The sequence below is a fragment of the Triturus cristatus genome, chromosome 9 (genome assembly GCF_964204655.1).
Source record: "Triturus cristatus chromosome 9, aTriCri1.1, whole genome shotgun sequence".
NCBI lineage: Eukaryota > Metazoa > Chordata > Amphibia > Caudata > Salamandridae > Triturus > Triturus cristatus.
Window position 1 is genome coordinate 785,859,127 of NC_140592.1, and position 24,311 is coordinate 785,883,437.

The following is a 24,311-nucleotide window of genomic DNA, read 5'->3' on the forward strand; positions in this document are numbered from 1 at the left end:
GTGGGCCTGACCTGGGAGGCTGAGCTGGGACGCTGGCGGAGAGAACTGTTGGCGATGCCGAGATTGCGTAAATTGGAGCCGGGCCCCGGGTGACAAACTCGGCTGGAGCGGGAGCAGGTGGGCTCCTCTACACGAACGGGGCGCCCTGATTGGCACTACTGGCTGCATTTCAGAGCGGGGAGTGCGTGGCCGCGCGGCGGCACTACCCACGATGGGTAAGACTGACAAGTCCCAGTCTAAACTGACATTTGAGCAGAGGCGCCCCAAAACTCAGACTCTGGCGGAGGGGGCGGCCGGAGGCGCTCCCATGCCCCCGGAGGAAGACCAGGACATCCGGGGCCTGCTGCTGTCCATGGAGAGAGGATTGCAGAACGGTATCACCTCCCTGGGTGCCAAGATAGACGCTCTCTCGTACAGGATGGATCGTATGGGAGAGCGCATTGATAAACATGCGGAGAGACTGGACTAATCGGACTGACGCCTTGCGGAGGTGGAGGAGGCTCAGATTTTGTTGGACGTGGACCAAAAGAAACTTGGGCGCCTTATGCAGGCTTTACAGGACAAAACAGAGGACCTTGAGGCGCGTACTCGTCGGTGCAATTTGCGTATAACAGGACTGCCGGAGACGACATCATCTGGCAGAATGGAGTGTTTTGTGGAATCGCTGTTGGTGGAGTTGCTTGGTAAAGATGTGTTTTCAGGAATGTTTGTAGTGGAGAGAGCGCACAGATCCCTGGGTCCCAGGCCTCCTCCGGGGGCGCCACCGCGTCCGATTATAGCGAAGCTCCTGAACTACCGAGACAGAGATGCGGCCCTTCGTGTAGCGCGGGAGAAGAAGCCTTTGGTGTACGAGGGGTTGACCATCTCGCTCCACCCGGACTTCACTGCCAGAGTACAGGAGGCTAGGCGGCAATTTGCGCCGGCTAAAAACAGCTGCGGGAGTTGGGCCTGGATTACGCGATGTTGTACCCGGCCAAGCTGCGAGTTAACAGACAAGGGACATCTCACATCTTCCTAGACCCTAAGGCTCTGCAAAAAGCGTTGAAAGACTGGAGTAGGGAGCACCGGCGGAGCCCGGAGAGGCAGGTGCAGGGGGGAGCAGCTGACGGCGCGATGGACGAACAGGACTGACCCTGGCTGGCAGGTAAGCAAGGGACACACTTATGGGTCGCATAGTTGCTCTGAGCGGGTGGCAGTGTGTGGGGGGGAATAGATGTGGTGGGAAGAATGGACTGTCACTCGCTAATTGGCTGTGGGGCTGCGAGCCCGCTGGGCGTTAGCAGACGGTACTCGGTGTGTGGAATCCGGACACAGGGACCAAGTCCCGGCGGATAGACCATCCTGTTAGATGCACCGGGGGGGGGGGGGGTGCGTGGGGGCCTCATTTGCGGTCTGGGTCTCAGGGGTGTGCGGAGTGGTATGTTGCGAAGCGATTAAGTTCTGGCGTGGGGGCTGATATTCGCTTGCCGCGCCTGGGGCTCGCCATTGGGTACTGGGTGCTACCTACTATAAACTAAGACCTGCGCGACCTCCGCCCGCGAGTGAATCCCACAACTTGGGGGGGGGTCAACTTGTTTGGGGTAGGGTGGCGGGAGGTGTGGGTAGTCCCTATAAGGGATGCGGCGGGGCAAAGTTGGGGGGGGTCTGCTGTGGGTGGGGGGAGGGTGGGTGGTTCCATTTTTCAGTTCACGAGGTTACACTGTCAGTATACATTGAATTGCTTACTTTGGCACACTTGCTTCATGCGGAACACAGCAGCAGACGATCTGTGTTTCTGAGAGAATGGCGATGCCCGATAACATAGATACAGGTGGGGCGCTTGGCTCCATTAGAGTGCTTACCTGGAACGTCAGGGGCCTGAATGACCATCGGAAGCTACGCAAAGTCCTGCACTACCTTAAAAGGCATGCGATAGATATTGCTTTCCTACAGGAAACGCATCTCCCTAACCATAGCCCCATGCTGCACGCTAGAGGGTTGGCTGGTAACTCGCACGCGGCTGGTTTCACCACTCACGCCAGGGGGGTACTGACCTGGGTCAATCCTAGGGTGGACTACAGATCGCACTTACTAGCTGCGGACGGCTCAGGCAGGTACGTACTCTCGCGCTACCAGGGCAGAGGACAGGACTTATTGTTGGTTAATATTTATGGCCCGAACTACGACTGCCCGGAATTTTACAAAGCGCTGGCGGACACGGTGAGGGATTGCGGGCTGCAGTACGTGTTGTGGGGAGGAGACTTTAACGTGGTCATGAACCCTGAGCTGGACAGATTTGGAGGCCCGACTACAGCGCAGTCAGCCGCAGTTAAAGTTATAGGACGGGAGATGCTTTGTTTGGGGCTGGCCAATGTGTGGAGAACTCTTAATCCTGACCAAGGGGGTTACACGCACTACTCTTCTTATCACAACTTACACACGCGCATAGATTACTGGCTGACGTCAACGTCTCTCCTGCCGCAGGTCCGTGCGTGCCAGGTGTTGCCGCACACACTATCTGACCACTCCCCGGTACTGCTGCTCTAGGCGGCGCCCAGAAAGACCATCCCCCCGTTTCTATGGCGGTTCCCCTCATACTCGCTGCTGGACCCCCTTTTTAAGGAAGAACTAGCTGAGGCTATCACATTGTTCTTTGACACCAATGTGGGCTCCGTGGACAGCTTCCAAACGATCTGGGAAGCATTTAAGGTTTATATCAGAGGGGTGGCAATGGCCAAACACTCGGGAGTGCTGCGGGATATCTGGCAGACACTTCTGACCTTGGAGCGCAAACTAGGGGTACTGGAGGCTAGGCTGCAACTAGAGGTGTCGGCAGACATCACAGAGGAGATGAAGGTTCTGCTGGCAGCATACCATGAGGCGGCGGATGCGGAGGTGCTGCACCTGGGGAAGTATGCCACGGCCAGGGTGTATGGGGAGGGCGATAGGCCCGGATCGGTACTAGCTAATATACTAAAATCCCGTAGGAGTAGAACCGCTATCACCAAGATCAGATCAGAGGAAGGCGTGCTCTTAACGGAAGAGCCCGACATTGCGGCGTGCTTTCAGTCGTATTATGCTACTCTCTATGCTTCCCAGCAGACCGATATGGAAGAGAGCATCCGGGACTATCTGGATTATATTAAGCTGCCTTTCCTCACTAATGAGCATAGGGAATTTCTGGCCCTCCCCATAGAGAAAGATGAGTTTTTGGAGGCACTGGCGGGTATGAAGGCGCATAGCGCCCCGGGTGCGGATGGTCTTACTGTGGCTTTTTACAGAGCCTTCATAGACCAGCTACTCCCACACATATCGACACTGTTTGATGATATGTGCGTTAAAGGTGACATGCCACAATCCATGAGAGAGGCTATTTTAGTGGCGATCCCCAAACCGGGTAAGTCGCCGGAGGACTGCAGTTCTTATAGCCGCTGTCGCTGCTAAATGTCGACATGCGAAAGTCTTAGCTACACGCCTAGCTCTGCTCACTTCGGAACTGATTGCCCCGGAACAGGCGGGGTTTGTCCCCGGCAGAAACCTAACGTATAATCTGAGGACGGTGTTTGGCACAATGCAGCATGTACGCCGGGACACGCGTGCTCTTGCAGTTTTTCTGGATATGGAGAAGGCTTTTGATTCGGTAGAATGGCCATTCATGCGGCAGGTTCTGACGAGAATGGGGCTGGGCCCGGTCTTCTTGCAGTTGATCGGGGTGCTATATAGAGGGCCTACCGCGAGGATACGACTGGGCGACCTGGTCACGGAAGCTATTCCCATATCGAGAGGAACACGACAGGGTTGTCCCCTGTCGCCTATACCAGTGGTTCCCAAACTCTTGACTCCTGAGGACCCCCACTGAATCACTGCTGGAGTCCGGGGACCCCCAAGCAATTTTTACAATTTAAATGTCAAAAAATTAAAACAGGCCGGCTTTAGTGCTGGTGGCGCCCTGTGCGACAATGTTTGTTGGCGCCCCCCAATGACCACCTCCACCAGGGAGTCTCTCACTAGCACCCTTTAACAGTGACGAAGTCTCCATAACCACACTCTCTCAGATGCATTGAATTAGTTATATAGCGCCACTCATACCAGTGCAGGGTGTTCGAGCACTTTGCATCACACACACATTACACAGAGAGAATCAATCATACGTGTGTAAATCAGTGTATAGGAAATGTTACATAAGCCAAAAGACTAAAAGTGTAGGAGTCACATGTCATCCATACTGGTAGGCAGTATAGTTTAAGAGTACTTGGTGTGGAGAAGCCCAAACTCAGAGTCGAAAAAGAAACTGCATAGTTGGGAGTTCTCTTTAATAATAAGAATCGATTTCTGCCAAATTAATCCTTTTTGCAACATTAATCAATTTTCTAATAATGTATTCTTTGCAGTGTGTATGCAGTTCTGGGATGAAAGTCAATAGCTCACTATTCTATATTAGGAATTTAAGTTATAAATTGCAAGTAACAAAAGGAGGTTTCTTTTGAAAGCAGTAACCTGCTGATCTGTACATACGCACTCTGTAATCACTTGGTAAACGTTCTTTGCAGAAGGCATATTAACCCTCTGCACTAACTTCACATAAGTCAAAACCTCAACTATGCAAAATGCTGATCTGTCTCGGACGATAATTAATCACAGGAGTTGTTGTGACATTTATGTGAGCCTGGTAATTGCCGGGGGGAAAGAAACGCTGCAGCAGGTGCTTCAAAAGCGTAATAAACGTTCAAGCACGGCGCCCCCAGAAAGGTGGCACCGGTGGCACCGCCCTAAAGCCGGCCCTGGCGCTCCATGCTTCTTAAAGTTATAAATTGCAAGTAATAAAAGGAGGTTTCTTTTGAAAGCAGTAACCTGCTGATCTGTACATACGCACTCTGTAATCACTTGGCACACGTTCTTTGCACTAACAGAAGTCAAAACCTCAACTACACAAAATGCTGATCTCTCTCCAGGAAGATAATTAATCACAGGAGTTATCTTGACATTTATGTGAGGCCTGGTAATTGCCGGCGGAAAGAAACGCTGCAACAGGTGCTTCTAATCTAAAAAGCATAATAAACTTTCAAACACGGACCCAGGAAGCCAGCGGCCGGTGCGGTGGCACCGGTCGCACCGCCCTAAAGCCCACCGGCCGCTGGCTTCCTGGGTCCGTGTTTGAAAGTTTTTTATGCTTTTTAGATTAGAAGCACCTGCTGCAGCGTTTCTTTCCGCCGGCAATTACCAGGCCTCACATAAATGTCGCGCAACACCCATTGTACTACCGTTGTGTGTGTCGGCCCTCAGCCCGGAATGAGACTTCACCCGAGGACTTCAGAGGTATTTAAAAGCCCATTTGCACGTTATTGATGCCTTACTGTTTCACCCCTTCTAAGAGCCCTGTGCAGCTGCGGGGCTCTTAGAAGGGGTGAAACAGTAAGGCCACAATAACGTGCAAATAGGCTTTTAAATACCTCTGAAGTGCTCGGGTGAAGTCTCATTCCGGGCTGAGGGCCGACACACACAACGGGAGTACAATGGGTGTTGCGCGACTGGTACACCCGGCCTACACACGACGACCTAATTCCCCTGGCCTTGCCCAACAGGTGTAAATGTAACATTTTTAAAATGAATGATAAAGAAATAAACACTCACGTGCTCTAGTAGTGGTCCGAGGTGCCGGAATGCAGGTATTTAGCGAGGCGAAGCGGAGACAGGGCATTGGGCGGCAAAATGCTCCTGGGCTGGCTGCAGACGCGAGGGAAGACGCACTGCCGTGGGAGCGTGCGCGTCTATGAAAAAATAAGCCAATCACCCTTCAGCTTCCCCGGCCTAAGCTGAAATGGTGATTGGCCCGATTTTTTTGGGTCCCGCCGCCCCTGCGCTGTCATTCACAGTGCTTGTATGCTTAAATGCTTCGTAATATTTAAAAATAGCTGACTCGAAGGCACTCCAGTTCGCGGACCCCCTGGGAATGTGTCACGGACCCCTGGGGGTCCGCGGACCACAGTTTGGGAAACGCTGGCCTATACTGTACGCCCTGGTGGCGGAGCCTTTGGCGTGCGCACTTCGAGAATACCACAGTCTTAGAGGAATAAACTTTTCCTACATATAAGATCGTGGTCTCTGCGTACGCAGACGATACCCTGTTATACGTGAGAGACTCGGAGAATAACTTAGCGCCAGTGCTGCGGGAGGTTGTACTTTTTGGGGCGCTCTCTGGCTTGAGAGTAAATTGGACTAAGTCCATTGCTTTCCCGCTGACCCCGGTCACAACCCAGTTTGAGATGGAGTATCCGCTCCTGTGGTCGGATGACTCGGTCAGATATCTGGGAATCCAACTGCATATGGATTCGGAGGTAGTGCTCTCTGAGAACTACGGCAGGGCCATTGACAAACTCGAAGATGATGTGGAGGCTTGGATCAGACTACCCCTTCAGCTGATGGGTCGGATATCCATTATGAAGATGGTGGTACTCCCCAGATTCTTATTCCTGTTTGCTAATATCCCTATGGTGCTGTCGCACGCCTTCTTTGCTAGGCTGACTAAGTCCCTGTTGCGACTGGCGTGGGCGGTTAAACAGGCTCGTGTTAGCTGGCGCGTCTACGTTGCCTTACCACCTGGGCGGTTTGGGGGCGCCTGATCTGGAACTGTATTACAGGGTTGCGCAGGGCGCTCAGGCGCACAGCTGGATACATGGCGATGACGCGGTCCCATACCTAAAGTTAGAGAAACTGTTTGCTGCTCCGCTCCCGCTGTTATTTTTGAGGTGCCGGACCGTCGAACGGGGTTTTTAGATTCACTAAACTCAACCCGGCATGCATGGAATACCATATTGCAGCAAACTGCGGGGGCATTATTATACTCCCCAGCAATGCCACTCGACTGGGCGGTCTGGTTGTCCCCCTGCAGGGATAGGGGGGTGGTACAGTCCCTCCGTGAGCTGGGTATACACTCGATGGGGGACCGCTAAGACATGGGAAGAGGTTGCGGCCACGTTAGATAACGCCACACAATTGCAGCGTTTCCAATTTCATAGGGTAAGGCGTGCATGGCGGCAACACCTAGGGGAAGACATGGCTGAACCCCCGGAGGTTCTGGAGTTATCATTTATCATCAAGCACAAAAGTCCCCATAAGCTAATGTCTAACTTATATCGCATGGCAATGTCGCAGAGATCGCAGGAATACACTAAGGCAAGATTAGCCTGGCAGAGGGACCTTGACACCGCAATAGATGACGCTATGTGGGCGTACTGCTGTTCGGGGATTCGTCGCATATGTTTGCATGGCAAGTACCGGCTGATCCACTTCAAGTTCATAAATAGAGTCTATTACACACCGGAGAGACTGCATCGGTATGGCCTCCGGGAGGGGTCTACCTGTGAGAGATGCAACCACCCGGTGGCTGACTTTATGCATTTAGCGTGGTCTTGCCCTGGTATACGTAACTTCTGGGAAGCGATCTATAAGCAGATAGCTAGAGTGGCAGAACTAGATCTAACGCCAGATCCTGCGGTGGCCCTGCTGGGACACTCCAGAGTGATACCCAAGGCGGCGCGATGGCTTGTGGACATGGGCATGCTAATAGCAAAGCGTAGAGTAGCGCTCTGCTAGCTGCGGGCCCCCTGCCCACGGTTGCGCAGTGGTCGCAAGATGTGCTTTACTGCTACACACAGACGGAGAGGTTCAGTGAGTTGTTCCCGCCGCGCAGCAGACCGAAAAACTTTTGGGGGCTATATGTCGACTTTCTCGGGAGGGGTGGTGGAGCCGCGGAGACTGTGGTGGGGACGGATGGCGTGGAGACCCCAGGGCGCAGTGCTGCCTGAGTGATCCGAAGGGAGCCCTGCAGGTGCTCGCAGAGCCCTATTTGAGCGCTGAGTGGGGGGGGGGTCTTATTCTGCAGAGGGAATGATGGTAGGAGGGAGACCATACAATTCACTCACTGACGTGCTTTGGTCTGAGTCGATTAATCGCATTCAAGACACTTCATGGCCGCGTGGTGCGGACCAGTGCTGAGTTTAACGAAAAACTCCAGGTGGGTTGCTGACAGTGTACTTCTTCTGTTGGGAGTTGGGGGGGAAGGGTGGGGGTAAAGTTCTTTTTGGGTGTTGTGCTTATATGGCAGAAAAACTGTGCCCCTGCCCAGCCTCCGGGATGTGGGATAAACTGAGATGATGTGTGACTATTTGAATCATTGCAGCCGGCCTCAGGGTTGTAGGTGCACAGCTATGTATGTCATCATGCGATGTTAGTTTAAAATAAATAAATAAAAAAATTAAAAAAACTCCTGACCCTCATAAAGAGAATGCATGAGGGTAATTATGCTAAGATACAATGGGGTTCCCAGGGACAAGTTACTAGCTCTTTACGGGTTGAGCGGGGGTGCTAGGGTTGTGTTATGGCGCCGACCGTGTTCACTGTGTTTATTAATAGTGTAGTTGACTGCATGACCCATGTGAACACTGATGCTCCAATTTTAGCTGGGTCTAAAGTCCCGATTTTAATGTTCGCGGACGATACGTTGATAATTTCGAAGACCCCGAGTGGGTTCCAACGAGCTCTGAAAGTATTTGAGGATTTTTGTACTGCTCGGGGTCTCAAAGTCAACGTCTCGAAAACAAAATGTATGACTTTTAACCAACACAAAGATTTTAAAGGTGGCATCATAATGAACAATCCCCCTCTGGAGCAAGTTAGGGAGTTCATATATCTAGGGGTGAACATACAGAGTGATCTCAAGTGGAATCACCAGATTGATGTGGCCACACTGAAACACAGGCAATTTTCAGGGGCCTTACGTCTCGAGCACAACAGGTCCTTTACGAAACCTATCAGACCGGTGCTCCAGGTATATGACACTAAAGTGGTAAGCTCAGCTTTATACGGTGTTGAACTATGGGGATTAGATAACATTTGCAAGCTCAGTTTGTCAGAAAACAAGTTCCTACGGGGTATTACCAACCTTCCACTAAGCACGCCATTGTGCCCGCTGTTTTATGATCTTGGGAGAAAACCCCTTTGTGACACCGCAAAGCTACGTATTGTGTTATACTGGCGTAGACTGTGTGTGGTACTGAAAATTCTGGATCCGTATTATAAACATCGTCGTATCATGACGATTTTGGTATCAGCAGACCGAGAATGATTAGAATGCTATGCACAAGTATTTTCGCCATATTCGGGTGACGAAATCACCCTGAAATCAGAGTTTCCGCCCTGAACCCTCGGGTTCCATTTGAACGGCAGCCATTTTGTGATTGCCCTCACATAGGCCAATGACTAAGGCCAAAAACGGGTCTGAAGGACACGTACACCTTTGCTGACTCCTCTGTGACCTGGGCAAGCTGACTCCACTGCCTGAAGCCAAACCTGTTTGGCCAGTTCCTTTCCCAGTGGCCGGATGAGATTAGTATCAAGGCACAACATATCATAAAACCTTTCATCACACACAAACCATGCCTAATCTTACACACACCTGTCCCTGTTTATTTCTTTATGACTTGCTTTACGAGGAGGAGGTGCCCGTTTTTATTGGGGGTCCGTCGATATCTGATGAAAGTACCGAGCCTTGCCGGGTAATTGATTGAGGGCTGGACAAAATGAAATATGGGCTTGTCATCATGACTTTGCTTTTTCTTTGTAGTGAAAATATGTGAATGGTCAACTGTAAAATAAGGAATGTTTGCCTAAAGCATAATATTTTGTATAAAAAGAGAAGGCTGGCTTTGTAAGGTTGAGCAGTCTCCTGAGAATATACACCGTGTTGTACTTCTAGGATACCTGTTACTGGCTGCAGCCAATAAATACGATCTTTGACTTCACCAAGAAGACTATGTGTTTCTGTAGTCTGAAACAGGAAGGACTCGAAGTCTTAGGGTGTGTTCCCTGGCACCGCTAGGTTCGGAAAAACCCAGTACTTCAGTTGGCGCCCAACGTCGGGCGATTTCAGCGGTACCGGTCCAAGCCAGAGGTTCGTGAGGAGCTTCGTGTGAAAATTGTGGAGGAAGGCCGCCACTTCATCGACCCCTGTATGTCGACGTGGTCCGAAAGTCTTTGCTGCGAGGTTCCCCGCTTCCCGACGGCTACGAAGGACTGCTGCCCTGACTATTGCCCTGTTTTGGACCCTTGATGATTGGTAGAGCGAAACGATAGACGAGTCTTCTGGTGACGTCATCGATACCTCAGTTAAGTATAAGTGGAGCGTCTCCCAGTCCTTAGTTTGGTTCTTAGTTTGGTATCCCCTTGGGATCTTTGATTTGGAACTTGCAAGTACCAAAGCCGAGGGACTCGTGTATTCACGAGACTATCGTATTCGATAATCCTTTGAAGTTTGAAGCTAGACTAGAGAGCGAAGATGCCTGGTCTTAGCAGACTTGGAAATTTGTTTTGTCTTGGTTGTAATAGGGATTCCCGATTGGAGGACTCGTGTCCGGTTCGTCCGATTGGAACTCCAACCTATGAACTATATGTGAAACATGGCATAGGCCCCCTCACATATAATGAAGTATGGATCCGATACACCAGGAAAGATGGTGTTTTAAAATGGCCCCAATATGGTAGTTTTGACACAGAGATTCTGGATAACCTGGAGGTTAAACTTTTTAAGAAGAAAGCCCGGCCGGCGATGTTTGACTCTTTCCGCCTATGGCGTAAGGAAGCCAAACAGAAGGAAATTAAATTAGCAAAGAGAAATAAGAGTGAAAAGGGTATCTCGATAATGCAAGCTGCTATGCAGTTTAAAGATAATGAAGAAGAACAGATGAGTGAACAGTTGCACAGGCAACGTAAAATGGTGATCGATAAATGTTATCCAGTTTTGCCGCTTCTTCAGCAAGATGCAGCAAAAGAACTTGAGAAAGATCCTTTAATGTCACACTTGTTGAGTTCGCCACTCCCTTATGCGCAGAGTGCTACAGCACCTTCGCAACCTTTAGTTGTGCAACCTCCAGTTATTGTGCCTCAGGTTCTTCCACAGCCGCCAGCTCCTCTTCAGTTGGCTCCTACTCCTATGGCGCAGCCCCCTCAAGGGCCGCCGACTTTGCTACCTGCTCCATCTGTACTTCCTACGACTTTGTCTACTACATCGACTGCCTCTTCTGGTGTTCTTCCTGATACCGCCTCTGTGTCTGCATCTGCGTCTGCCTTGCCTCCCTCTGTTTTTCCTCCTGTTCTTTCGTCAACTTCTCCTTCTGTCCGACAGAGAATGACTGATACTGTTGCTAGCCTTATATTTCCTCTCTTTGGGTCATCTGGTCTGACCCCTGATTCGGAGCGTAAGCAGTCGCGTAGTCAACTGCCTAATTCTCGAGAGAGAGAAATGTTTGACCGTATGGCGCGTAAATGGGTTACTTACCCTTTTAGATATGATGTGGAGTCCGTTATGGATGTCTTCCGTCAATGGGAAGCACCGAAACAAAGATACGTTTTTGAGAAAATGTGTGCTTTCCTTTGTGAGGAATTGGAGGATAATGATTTAGAAACAAATCCGCCTGATTTGTGCCGTGTACGGTTTGAGTTTGCAAAGGGCACGATTGTGGGTTCCGATGTTGAGAAAGCAGTTGCGACGTTGTTGTCCTTTAGGAATAAGGATCTTTCTCAGTCACTGTTTGAACATGACTCCTCTGTTAGAAAAAAAGTGCGACAGTACCCAATGAGAGAAGTCCCTCCGGTATGGAAGGACGCCGTTGCGGCTGATGTCGCTAATCAAATTGATGCTGTTCCAGCTCATTTTCAGCGTGTTTGGGTACATGTTCCTTGGAAGCGAGCTGAAGTTTTAGCCCTTAAGCAGACTTTGCCTGACCCCCGTAAAAACCCTGCAGGGTATTATAAGGAATTATCACAGACTGCAGACTCATGCATTATGAATTTAGCCGACATAGACATGTTATTTGGGAATGTTGTTCCACAGCCTTTGTGGGGATTGATTCGCCATACAGATCATGCGCAAGAGTTAGGTGACTCATGGGCTAATATTAGTGCTGCAAATGATAGACAAGTTGGTGGTGCCAAGCCTGAGCCTTTGGTAGCAGAACTTCCTGCTAGGATCATTACTTACATGAAGACTTAAATGCCTGCGATGCATGTGAATTGGGATTAATTGTCTGCGTGTAAGCAGAAGAAAGATGAAACAGTGTCTGATTTCTTCACTAGGTTTGAGGAAACGTTTATCGACCACAGTGGTCAAGATATGAGTACAGAAGGTGGTCAACGGTTGTTCGTTGACAAGTTTGTGCACAATTTGCTTCCCGAGCTGTGTAAGAAATTGAAAGATTCCGAGAGTTCTTGGGCCGTTTCCTCTTCAGCACAAATATTGGCTGCTGCACAGTACTACGAAAATAGGGATAAAGATGAGAAGGATAGAGCAGACAAGAAAACTAAAGAATTAAAGACGAAGGTTCTTTTACAACAGGCGTATCCGCCACGTGGTGGTCAGAGTAACTATCAGCAACCCCAACAGTTTCAGAGAAACTCGAAAAGGTTCGAGTTTTCTCAACCACGTGTTCCTGTAGGTCCCAATCAGTGTTCATATTGTAAAGAAGAGGGTCATTTCAAGTATAGTTGTCCTATTTTGTTATAGCGTACGAATGGTGCTTCTGGCGCAAGAGGTCGAGGTGTTCAACAAGCTCCTAGAGGTAGAGGACGTGGAAGTTTCCCCCAGAACGCGCGTTCCTTTCCGTCTCAGAATTCAATTAATAGTTTTGACCAGCAAAATAACGCGTCTGGTAGGACGGCTCAGTACTATGCTGACGACTACTATGCAGAAGATGAGAATATGGAAGGTAATGATTGCTAGGACAGCCATAGACAAAGAGAGGGAGTTGTTTCAGTTCCAGTAGATCAGAGTGGACCTTATGTTGAGGTGATTACATCAGGTGTGTCGGAGCCTTTTCTGTTGGATACTGGTGCTACAAAGAGTTCTATTATGCACTCAAAACTCCCTGGCGCACCTTTGTCTGGCGAGATGAATGTTTCAGTAGGTTTTTCTGGCGCCCCGGTTAGGAACCCGATTTCTAGTCCTATGTCCCTTTCTGTTGGACCTTGTGAATTGGAAGCACCCCTTATTCTGATGACAGGTTGTGGTGAAAACTTGTTAGGATTGGATTTGTTGAAAAGATTGTATGCGACATTATATTGTTCTCTTTCGGGAGTACAACTTACACTGGGTAGGAAAGTGATCTCTCCAATGTATTTGTCGAAGGATAAACTTCCGACCAAATTGTCGTTTCTTCCTGATATTCTTTGGGCTACTGGTCCTAATGATGTGGGTCTTTTGGAAATACCGCCATATGTTGTGACATTGAAAGCCAATGTTAAATTGCCACGCATTCCCCAATACAATATCTCTAGTGAAGGTGAAAAGGCGTTGCTAGCAATCATTTATGATTTGATTGAAAAAGATGTAATTGAAGAGACAAGAGGCAACGTTTGTAATAGTCCTGTTCTGCCTGTTTTGAAACGTACTGACCCTTCTCAGCCACCTGTTTACAGGTTCGTGATTGATCTTAGAGAGGTCAATAAAATAGATGTGCCACAGTTTCCAGTTGTTCCTGATATCACTGCCCTATTGACTATGATTCCAGCTTCCGCCACCTGGTTCTCGGTGATTGACTTGAAGAATGCTTTCTTCAGCATCCCGATTGCCGAGGAGAGCAGGGATATTTTTGGCTTCAGTTTAGGAGGCCGAAGCTTCCGCTTCAAACGCGCTCCTCAAGGCTACTGTGAAAGTCCATCAATATATAGTCAGGCTTTAAAAACACAGCTTGATGCAATTGTTTTACCTGATGGCGCTACCCTTATTCAGTACGTCGATGATTTGCTAATCGCTGCAGATACTGAGGAGATTTGTAAAGAAGCCACCTTGTCGTTGTTGCGTCATTTGTCTGATTTACATCACAAAGTGTCTCTTTCAAAACTGCAATATTGTCGACAAGAAGTGACCTACTTAGGTCATCTCTTATCGAAGGAGGGAAGGAAACTGACCCCAGAAAGAATTCAGGCAATTGCAAAATTGAGTGTGCCAAGGACACAGAGAGAAGTACGTGCTTTTTTGGGCATTACATCATACTGCAGACAATGGATACCGAATTTTTCTTTGCTGGCCAAACCTTTGGTAGCATTGACCTGTAAAGATACACCGAATCCCGTTCCATGGTCTGAAGATTGTCAGAAAAGTTTTTCCGAATTGCGTAATGCATTGTGTTCGGCTCCTGTGTTGGGTACCCCCGACTACAGTAAGCCCTTTACACTGTATGTCTACGAAAAAGAGGGTTGTGCATTGTCAGTGCTGACACAGTCTTTTGGAGACAAGCAGCGTCCATGCGCGTATTTTTCGTCGAATTTGGATCCGGTAGCTAAAGCATTGCCGAGTTGCTTGAGTGCGACAGCGGCAGCAGCTGTTTCTATTCGACAGTCTATGTTGATTGTGATGGTTCCACATGCAGTGGACACGTTGTTAAACAGGACCAAGACACAGCACTTAACTAGTGCTCGATTGTCAGGTTACGAGTTGACACTGTTAGCGAGTCATGTGCACATAAAGAGGTGCAATACTTTGAATCCAGCCACGTTATTGCCGATTTCAGTAGAGGCAGATGATGTTGAACAGCATGATTGTTTTCTCAGGACAGAAGAAGAAACGAAAGGGAGAGTAGATCTTAAAGATACTCCTCTTGTAAAGTGTGATGGTACCTTATGGGTTCATGCTTCAAGCTTCCGAATGGTGATACGACTGCAGCATATGCTGTCACGACTTTGCATACGATTGTTGAAGCTGCACATATACCACATAATTCAGCTCAAGCAGCAGAGTTGATTGCACTTACGAGAGCGTGTGTGTTATCGAAAGGAATGAAAGTGACCATATATACCGACAGCCAGTATGCGTTTGGTGTGGCTCATAGTTTTGGACGATTGTGGAAAGAACGTGGGTTCCTGACTTCGCATGGAGCTAAGATTCAGCATGGTCAGTTGGTGAATGAGCTTCTTGAGTCACTGACCTTGCTGTTACAAGTTGCGATTGTGAAATGCAGTGCACACAAGAAGGTTACTGATGATGTTGGTCGTGGCAATGCATTTGCTGACAAAATCGCAAAAGAAACAGCAAAGGATGTGATGAATCGAATGTATGTTGCAGGCCCTGCCAGATGGGTTGGTGACGTTGGAATGTGTGAAGATACGATAGAGAGTGTGAAGTCTCTTCAAGCTGAAGCTTCAGAGAAAGAGTTGAGTGTGTGGAGAGAAAGTACGGGTAAATTGGATGAAAATGCTTGTTGGGTTGACTTGTCAGAACATCAGCGATGGTTGTTACCCGATGCGTATGTGCTTTCAGTGGTGACAATGGCTCATGGAATGGCCCATATCAGTGTGAAAGGGATTTGTAAGTTGTTGGCTCCAGTATGGCAAAATGCTGGAATCCCTAAATGTGCAGAGAATGTGGTCAAGAATTGCATGGTGTGTCTGAAATACAATCCTGGTAGGGGAACCCCAACTCCAGCTGGTCATTTTGCGCCTCCAACGTATCCGTTCGAGGTTTTGCAGCTAGATTTCATCCACATGAAAAGGTGCAACAATTTGAAATACGTACTCGTTGTTGTTTGTGCCTTTTCAAGATGGGTAGAAGCATATACCTTAAAAGACAACGCTGCCTTATCCACAGCTAAAGCCCTTGCCAAAGAATTCTTCCCTAGGTTTGGAATGCCGAGAATGGTCTGGAGTGATAATGGGAGTGAATTTGTGGGTCGAGTGATGAAAAAAGTATGTGAGGGGCTAGGTATCCAGCAAAAATTCCACGCTGCAAATCACCCCCAATCAGCTGGACTAGTAGAGTGCTATAATGGCACGCTAAAACTGAAATTGGCAAAGATACAAGCGAGCTCTAGTCTTAAATGGCCTGACGCTCTGCCTTTAGCACTCCTATCAACAAGAATGACTGTGCATTCGCGAGTGGGACTTAGTCCCTATGAAATTGTGTTCGGCCGCCCGGCCAACATATGGGGAGTGCCAAGGCCGACAAAATTCAGTGAGATCGAACACCCTGTACTGCTTGATTATTTGTATGAATTGACGGCTAAATTGCGTGTTTTACACCAATAGGTTCACGATACTCTGCCTCAGGTCTCTTTAGCTCCAGGACATCTTATCGATCCTGGATCATGGGTTCTGGTCAAGAACTTCCAGCGGACAAAGAATGACCAGCCCCGTTGGACCGGCCCCCACCTCGTCCTTCTCTCAACAAGATCAGCTGTTCGAGTGGAAGGGAAAAAGAACTGGATCCACGGCGTACACTGCAAGAGGGTCCCTTTGCCTCTACCGTACGACCAGTGAGTCCAGAAGGGGATCGCTGACTCTGAGACTGAGACTGTGCCTCGTTTTCTGCCTTTTAGCGATGTACGTGTAAAAGGAACAATTTCTGAACGAGAAAGTGACAATATTTTGCAAGAAGCTGTGCCACCGTCAATTCGATTGAACACTACAGAGCCTGAACTCTTGTTCCAGAACCAGACAGTATCTGGAAAAAGCCGTTATAATTTGAGGCCGAGAACTATGGACAAATAAAAAAGTCTGTTTCTTTGCCATTTTTGAAAGTGCAGCTCTCTCATCTGAGAAACTTTCTTATTTTTGTTTTTCGAACCGCCATCCGGGTTCAGCTGTAGGGTCATGGTTGCCCAAGTCTTTGGAGTTCAGCTGAAGACGTTAGGTCGACAGTTCTGATCGGTCTAAGGGAGTTGCCCTGGACTGACAGAAGCATTCCTTAGCATAGAACACCCTACCACCGCGAGCAGCAATTAGAGAGGATGGAGTTTTTCGAGAATGAGAGACCTGCCAAACAGATGGACTTTAAAGCCAGAATGTGTATAATGATGACAAAGAAACGATTTTTGATATTATGTATTTTCATGTTGCTTAGTGTAATGACGTTTTTAATAGGATATGTTGTATTCTCTTTTGAAATGACATTTGCACCCACTACACAGCCCATACCGCCTTCTACTGTTTCCTCGCATTCTTTTCACCCTCTGCCTGAACACGAGTCCGCTAGAAGATTAGAATTTGTCAATAATTCATTCGTTCAGCTTCTACACCAACACCAATTAGTAGTGAACACAACTAACTGTTGGGTGTGTGGTCTTATGCCTCATACTACTGATAAAGGTATCCCTTATCTGGTCCTGCCTTTCAGCCATAATGGTTCTGTGTGGGCATATAGAACGATGTTCATATACGCTCATGAAACCAACCCCCTACATTCTGTGAAAGATAATCCTAAGAATAGTGCTCTAGTTAAGGGTATAGTAGATATGATTAAGGAAGATATTTCCTATGAGACTATCCCGAGAGATGAGACACTAGCATATATTGGATGGAACATAACAGGATATGGAGTTACTCTGAGTGATAACCAGCGAGCAAAGAGATCCTCCCCGATTTGGATTGTACCCCATCAGGGTCACCTATGTCTGCAAGGTAATGGCAAGAATCCCAGAGCTCAGTTAGGGAAAAGTATCTGCACTGAAACATATGTTTTTGCGTCTCAGACTTCCCCTTCGTTCCTAGCAGCTAAGGGTACCTATTTCATCTGCCATAATAGAGCCTATACATGGTTGCCCCCTGACTTCTCAGGCACATGTTTTGTTTCGTTCCTGTTGCCTCCCACCTACACGGCCGCGGCAGATTACCATAAGACAAGGATAGTTAGAGGTGTCATCAGTAAAGAAGACACTACAGGACAAGAATTTGGAGATTTAGTAAAGGGTTTTCTGCCGTTTTGGGGGCCTATGGTTAACAGCAGGAACATAAGGCAATTGACAAGGGTGGTTGAATCCACGGTAGTTGAAACCGCCGGTGCCCTTAGTAATTTGACTGCTGAGCTCCAGTCGGATCGCCTTATGACTCTTCAGAACAGGGTCGCATTAGACGTCATACTTGCAGACCGAGGTGGGGTATGTAAGGTGATCCAATCAAGTTGCTGTGTTTTCATTCCAGATAACGCTCCGACAGTTTACCAGGCCATTTCCAAACTGCATAAGATCTCCGAATCTATTCATGTGGATAAAGGAGATTGGTCATTGTTGGGGTGGTTCTGGGAACTGATATCCGCCTGGGGATGGAAGATTCTGATAGTCATTGGGATGATCTTAGCCATTCTTTTCCTGTCCTGTCTGTGTGTACAGTGTGCTCCTGCAATATGTGGCCTCTGTGCTACATCGTGTGTAAGGAAACCTGTATCAAAAGACGAGCTAAGTAATAGGATGATGCTACAGCAACATCTCAACGACTTTATGAATATAGACCTGGACTCAGATTAGCGTGAGTATAAGTTATTGCCTATGTAAGGGCAAAAGGAGGGTCTGTGGTACTGAAAATTCTGGATCCGTATTATAAACATCGTCGTATCATGACGATTTTGGTATCAGCAGACCGAGAATGATTAGAATACTATGCACAAGTATTTTCGCCATATTCGGGTGACGAAATCACCCTGAAATCAGAGTTTCCGCCCTGAACCCTCGGGTTCCATTTGAACGGCAGCCATTTTGTGATTGCCCTTACATAGGCCAATGACTAAGGCCAAAAACGGGTCTGAAGGACACGTACACCTTTGCTGACTCCTCTGTGACCTGGGCAAGCTGACTCCACTGCCTGAAGCCAAACCTGTTTGGCCAGTTCCTTTCCCAGTGGCCGGATGAGATTAGTATCAAGGCACAACATATCATAAAACCTTTCATCACACACAAACCATGCCTAATCTTACACACACCTGTCCCTGTTTCTTTCTTTATGACTTGCTTTACGAGGAGGAGGTGCCCGTTTTTATTGGGGGTCCGTCGATATCTGATGAAAGTACCGAGCCTTGCCGGGTAATTGATTGAGGGCTTGACAAACTGAAATATGGGCTTGTCATCATGACTTTGCTTTTTCTTTGTAGTGAAAATATGTGAATGGTCAACTGTAAGGTTGAGCAGTCTCCTGAGAATATACACCATGTTGTACTTCTAGGATACCTGTTACTGGCTGCAGCCAATAAATACGATCTTTGACTTCACCAAGAAGACTCTCAATCAATCAATCAATCAAGCATTTGTATAGCGCACTACTCACCCAGAGGGTCTCAAGGCGCTGGGGGAGGGAGGTCCGCTACTGCTCGAACAGCCAGGTCTTGAGCTGCTTCCTGAAGGCGAGGTGGTCCTGGGTCAAGCGGAGGTGGGTCGGGAGGGAGTTCCAAGTTTTGGCGACGAGGTAGGAGAAGGACCGTCCCCCTGTGGTGGCTCTTTGGATGCGGGGGACGGCGGCAAGGGCGTGGCCGGTCGATCGAAGCTGGCGTTTGGGTGCGTAGAAGTTGAGGCGGTTGTTGAGGTATCCTGGGCCTTGGTTGTGTAGGGCTTTGTGTGCGTGGGTGAGGAGTCGGAAGGTGATTCTCTTGTTGACCGGGAGCCAGTGCAGGTCTCTCAGGTGTCCGGAGATGTGGCTGCGACGGGGGATGTCCAGGATGAGTCGTGCTGAGGCGTTCTGGATCCGCTGGAGTCTCTTCTGGAGTTTGGCGGCGGTTCCGGCGTAGAGGGAGTTGCCGTAGTCCAGACGGCTGGTGACGAGGGCCTGGGTGACCGTCTTCCTGGTCTCAGTGGGGATCCACCGGAAGATCTTGCGTAGCATGCGCAGGATGTTGAAGCACGACGAGGAGACGGCGTTGACTTGTCTGGTCATGGAGAGGGAGGAGTCCAGGATGAAGCCCAGGTTGCGTGCGTGGTCTGTTGGTTTGGGTGCGCTGCCTAGGGCGGGGGGCCACCATGAGTCGTCCCAGGCGGAGGGTGAGGACCCCAGGATGAGGACTTCCGTCTTGCCCGAGTTCAGTTTCAGGCGGCTGTTCTTCATCCATTCGGCTACCTCTTTCATCCCTGCGTGAAGGTTGGCTCTGGCGGTGGCGGGGTCGTTGGTGAGGGAGAGGATCAACTGGGTGTCGTCGGCGTAGGAGATGATGTTGAGGTTGTGCTGGCGTGCGATGCCTGCGAGAGGGCTCATGTAGACGTTGAAGAGGGTTGGACTGAGCGAGGAGCCTTGAGGAACGCCGCAGATGACTTCGGTGGCTTCGGAGCTGAACGGGGGGAGGCGGACTCTCTGTGTCCTTCCTGCGAGGAAGGAGGTGATCCACTCCAATGCCTTTTCCTGGATTCCGACGTTGCTGAGACGCTGCACTAGTGTACGGTGGCAGACAGTGTCGAAGGCCGCGGAGAGGTCTAGGAGGATGAGGGCTGCTGTTTCTCCGTTGTCAAGCAGTGTTCGGATGTCATCGGTGGCTGCAAACAGGGCGGTCTCGGTGCTGTGGTTGGCCCGGAAGCCCGACTGCGAGAGGTCGAGGGAGCCGTTCGTCTCGAGGAAGGCGGCCAGCTGTTTGTTGACGGTCTTCTCGATGACTTTTGCAGGAAACGGGAGCAGTGAGATGGGACGGTAGTTCTTGAGGTCGGTGGGGTCGGCTGATGGCTTCTTTAGTAGAGCGCTGAGTTCGGCGTGCTTCCAGCTCTCCGGGAAGGTAGCGGTGTCGAAGGAGGTGTTGATAATGTCCCGCAGGTGGGGTGCGATGACAGCGTCGGCCTTGTTGAAGACGTGGTGAGGGCAGGGGTCGGTAGGAGATCCGGAGTGGATGGAGTTCATCGTGCGGACGGTGTCTTCGGTGCTGACCGGGGTCCAGGCGCGGAGGGTGGTGGTGGGGGGCGGTGGTTCGGCCGTGGCGTGCATTGGTTGAGTGCTGAAGCTGTTGTGTATGTCAGCGATCTTGTTGTGGAAGAAGGAGGCGAGGGAGTTGCAGAGGTCTTGCGAAGGGGTGATGTCGTTGTTTCCGGCGTTGGGGTTGGAGAGCTCTTTCACGATGTTGAAGAGTTCCTTGCTGTTGTGTGCGTTGTTGTCCAGTCGTTTCTTGAATGCGGTTTTCTTGGTGGCGTGGATGAGTTGGTGGTGTTTTCGGGTGGCGAGCTTGAGGGCGGTCATGTTGTCTGGTGTCGGGTCTCTGCGCCATGTTCTCTCGAGGGTGCGGCAGTTCTTCTTGGAGCTCTTGAGTTCGTCGGTGAACCATGGGGCTTTCTTGCTAGCGGGTCTGCTAGGTGGGGTCTTCAGAGGGGCGAGGTCGTCTGCGCAGTTGCTGACCCACTTCGCGAGGTTGATGGCCGCCTGGCGTGGGTTCGTTGCGCTGGTGGGAGGGTTCATGCTCAGGGAGGTCGCGAGCTGGTCGGCTGTGATCTTGTTCCAGCTTCTGCGTGCAACCTGTTGCTGGTGGTGGTGGACCGTGGTCCTTCTGAAGCTGAAGTGGACGCAGCTGTGGTCCGTCCAGTGGAGTCCGGTGGCGTGGCTGAAGGCGATGTCCTTGCTGGATGAGAAGACGGGGTCGAGTGTGTGTCCGGCGTAGTGGGTGGGGGTGGTGACCAGCTGCTTGAGTCCCAGGTTGGCGAGGTTGTCCAGCAGGGTGGTGCTGTTGCGGTCGTTGTTGTTCTCCAGGTGGAAGTTGAGGTCCCTGAGGAGGATGTAGTCAGCGGAGGGGAGGGCGTGCGGGCTGATGAAGTCGGCGATGTCTTCGCTGAATTGTGTACGTGGTCCCGGAAGTCTGTAGATGAGGGTGCCTCTGAGGGTGGTCTTCGGGTTGATGTGGACCTGGAAGTGCAGGTGCTCGGCGGGTGCGAGGGTGTCGTCGGTGTTGGTCGTGATGCGGATGGTGTTCCTGTGGATGATGGCGATGCCTCCACCGGTCTGGTTGATGCGGTCCCTTCGGATGATCTTGTAGCCGTCTGGGATGGCTATGGCGATGTCGGGCGCTGAAGAGGCGTTCATCCAGGTTTCCGTGAGGAATGCGACGTCTGGGGCTGTGGTGTCGAGCAGGTTCCATAGCTCGACGGCGTGTCTGTGGACGGAGCGGGTGTTTAGCAGGATGCATTTCAGGTGGCTGCTGCTGTTGCTCGTCTTGGTCTTGGTTGGTGCTGGGGTCGTGCAGGTCCGGATGCAGGTGAACTTGCAGGAGTTGCAGCAGAAGGGCCCGTGGGTGCGTCCCGGGGTGGCTCGATAGCATCCTGGGCTTCGGCCGGCGTTGAGTGCGTTGAGGGTGGCGGTGTCGTACGTCCGGCGGGTAGGGTGGGGTCTGCGGGGGCCAGGGGTCCTGGCGCTGGGCGCGGTCCAGGCGCGGACGGGCGCGGACGGGCGCAGACGGGCTTACCTTTGGCGCACCTTCGGCGCACAATCGACGCGCCCGCTGCGCGTCAATGCTGCGCGTCTGCACGGCAGGCACAGGGGGAGAAAACACGGGCAACAGTGGAAAGCAGTCACAACAATAGCAAACAACAGAGGAAATTAGTGTGGCAAACACGGGAGAAAAAATTATTAGATGGCAGGCACAGGGGGAGAAAGCACGGGCAACAGTGGAAGCAGTCACAACAATAGCAAACAACAGAGGAAATTAGTGTGGCAGTCCACAGGAGGGGAGAGCGATCCCACTGGGGCTGCGGGGGCGGGGGAGAGGCGGCAGGCTCAGCGAGGCTGAGAGCGGCAGCGGGCAGGGAGCACACGCAGCAGCTGGTGGCCGTGCGGTGCGGGGGTGTCCTGGGAGGTCACACTCACCTGCACTGCACGGTCGCCATATATGGCCAAGTGTGAGGGAGGGAGGAGCTGGGAGGCGGGGAGCGGGGAGGGTACACAAAGGAAAAGGGGCGTGGCCGCTGGCGCGGCGGCGGGAAGCGGGGCGGGGGTCACAGAGTAAACACGGGAGAAAAAATAATTAGATGGCAGGCACAGGTGGAGAAAACACGGGCAACAGTGGAAAGCAGTCCGAACAATAGCAAACAACAGAGGAAATTAGTGTGGCAAACACGGGAGAAAAAATAATTAGATGGCAGGCACAGGGGGAGAAAGCACGGGCAACAGTGGAAGCAGTCACAACAATAGCAAACAACAGAGGAAATTAGTGTGGCAGTCCACAGGAGGGGAGAGCGATCCCGCTGGGGCTGCGGGGGAGAGGCGGCAGGCTCAGCGAGGCTGAGAGCGGCAGCGGGCAGGGAGCACACGCAGCAGCTGGTGGCCGTGCGGTGCGGGGGTGTCCTGGGAGGTCACACTCACCTGCACTGCACGGTCGCCATATATGGCCAAGTGTGAGGGAGGGAGGAGCTGGGAGGCGGGGAGCGGGGAGGGTACACAAAGGAAAAGGGGCGTGGCCGCTGGCGCGGCGGCGGGAAGCGGGGAGCGGGGCGGGGGTCACAGAGTAAACACTGGAGAAAAAATAATTAGATGGCAGGCACAGGTGGAGAAAACAAGGGCACTCTGTGTTTCTGTAGTCTGAAACAGGAAGGACTCAAAGTCTTAGGGTGTGTTCCCTGGCACCGCTGGGTTCTGAAAAACCCAGTACTTCATGTGGACTACACCAGAACTGGCACCATATGCAGCTGGCTTTGCGGATATAATAAAATCTGACATTTTCCACAAAATCAGCTGACTTCGTTTTATAAAAGATATTTTAGCCAAAATTGGTATGTTGATGCTTTGGGAGGACCCTCCCTCAAAAAAGGTTCTAAAAGAAAATTATTGGGAAATGGTCGTACTCAACAAATCAATAACTAGCGAATCTTCCTCATTAACAGGAAGATTCTTGAATTTTAAAATCACCCCGAGTCTGGAATCTTATTGGGATTCTGTCACTAAACCACGGGATAGGAAGCTGTATTTTCAGCTGAGAGCAGGTTCGCTGCCCTTAGGGTCTTTTACATCATATTGGAACAAATCAGGCGACAGTAAGTGTCCTAGTTGTCAGGCATGTAATGAATCAGTTGCACACATGCTATTTGTTTGCCCAGCTTATGAAATACCACAAAGGGTGTGGTTGAGCCCTATATGCAAGACCATGGGGACAAAAAGTAGTTTGGTAGCAGAAAGAATCCTGTGCACCAATACCGCACCCCTTATCTCCCTAGCAGTTGCAAAATATCTAGGGTGGATGTGGATAATCAGGTTGAAATCCAGCCCTGCCCAAAACGTGCTTGTTTAATTGATTAAAACATCTCTCAGACACAGTGATTTTATCATTTTAGTATGAACTTTCATTCATAGTGTTTCATGAAATGTGATCTTTGTGCTAGGGTCTGACCAACTGCTATAGTGGAGATTGTTCCAGAAGATAACTATCGATTGATGTTTTTATGATGTACATAATTGTTTACTGGTCAAACATGCTTATTTTATAATTTGTTGATATTTATTGTATTATTGTAACACTTTATAAATGTTTTATGTGCTTTTATGACTATACGTCGAATAAAGCTTGCTTGACTGACTGACTGACTGTGAAAATGTGGTGTGTCCACGTTGCGTTTTGGGCCATTTCCTGTTGC

The 24,311-nt window shown here is 50.1% G+C and overlaps 1 protein-coding gene across 1 annotated transcript in view; it reads right to left on the reverse strand.

The window, feature by feature from the left end:
• Positions 1 to 24,311, reverse strand: part of C9H14orf39 (chromosome 9 C14orf39 homolog) — a 1,162,755-nt gene that overhangs the window by 778,493 nt on the left and 359,951 nt on the right. The window lies entirely within an intron of this gene.